This window comes from Asterias amurensis, chromosome 7 (genome assembly GCF_032118995.1).
Source record: "Asterias amurensis chromosome 7, ASM3211899v1".
NCBI lineage: Eukaryota > Metazoa > Echinodermata > Asteroidea > Forcipulatida > Asteriidae > Asterias > Asterias amurensis.
The window spans coordinates 8876947-8878632 of NC_092654.1; positions in this window are offsets into that span (position 1 = coordinate 8876947).

Genomic DNA, 1686 nt, shown 5'->3' on the forward strand with positions numbered 1-1686 from the left:
AAACAGCTGATGCTACCAACGGTGCCACAAGCCCTAATTGGCAGTCACCCTTTATAAATACTATTATGTTGTCAATATTGTGGGGTTTTCTTTTTTCCTTCTTCTCTAGTCTAGTCTATGCTTCACTCCAACGCACTGCAACCTCTTCACCAATTCTCCCTTTCACTCTATCTTGGATCTGTTGCCCATCATTGCTCAGTTGATAATTATTGTCAATCCATCTCACCGTCTTCCTTTTGGCTCAGTCTTTTGTATACAGTTCGGTTCTCAGAGTTCCTTGGTTGGTCCTTTATCAAGTCCATGCCCCCTTGAGGTGGCATGCCCATTGCCCCATTTCCTCTTCTAATGATCTTTCATTATTGTGGACTCATTGGTCTCTTTCATTGCTATTCAGTTTGTCTTGTACTGCGCATAACTCGCCAATAAAGTGACTTTTTGTACAAAGACCCTTTTCTTTGCATTCATCAATGTTGGTCTTTCATCCATCCCCACTATATCACCCTTATTGGTTTGTTACCCGGCAGATAAAATTAGCATGGACGAAGGGAAGTTTTACTTCTGACTTTAAACTTGACTTGTTTCAATTCCATTCAATTTCAATTCAACTTATTATTCACATCACGTTAAACTAAACATGAAAATTGCCTGATTTATTGATTGAATAGTGTTATTATGAAATAAACCGGTTAAAACCACAACTTTTGGTAGGGTAGAATGGTAGAATAAGGGGGCCAATATTTTGCGTTCTTTTCCCCCTTTTTTCGAGAAGGATGCACCATGCCAGGGCGTCAGCCTTATTAATATTCTGTAGACCCTCAAATTATTCTATTATAGATAGACAGATTTGAGACCCAATAAAAAGAATACCCCTACCCTATGTGTTAATTTGCCAAATTTAACCTTGGTGTTGTTTCAAACTTCAAGTATTTTGGACGAAGAAGGCCATGAAATATTGATCTTTTATTTGCCGGGAGGTGTAGGGAAACTTTCAAGATTGATGTTCGGCCATCTCGGACGCACTTCTTGATTTTTTTTTATCCGGTGTGTTTTTATTTAGAGGGAAAATAACTCGACGGATCCTTGGACTGAGCAGAGTATAAACGTTCAAAAGTCAAGAATAATTTTCCCTTTACTGTGATGAGACTTCCATGTAATTTTTGTAATAGCATTAAAGATAATATATCAGATGTTTGGCCCCAAACATTAAAAAATATATTTTTTTGAGTGAATGGTATTTCAAAGAGTATCACCCGCTCTAACGAAAACAAGTTTAACTTTTACTTATAATGGTCAGGAACCATGACAAAAATTTAAAACGTTTCTTATAACACACACACGAATTGGTCACGTAATATTATTGTCGGGATCCCGACAAAAACTAATTTTGAGCACTTTATTTCACTGCTACTAATAATTGGCGGACTTTTTCGAGCAATGGCTCAAATGAAAGCTTGTAACTTTCTCGACCGCTATCAAAATACCTATTGAATTTGAAATCAAAATTTTTGGGTCAAATCGGCCAAAAATCTGACATAGCATCTTTAATGTGTAGAACTGTGTTCGATGAGACGATGGCAAGCAGTCTGGCGATCGAGCGGTGGAGCAGCAGCAGAGCGCCCCCACTGCACACGAGGTCTTGCCACATGAGGGCGGTATTGAAAATTGTTGTATACTTTTGGTTCATTG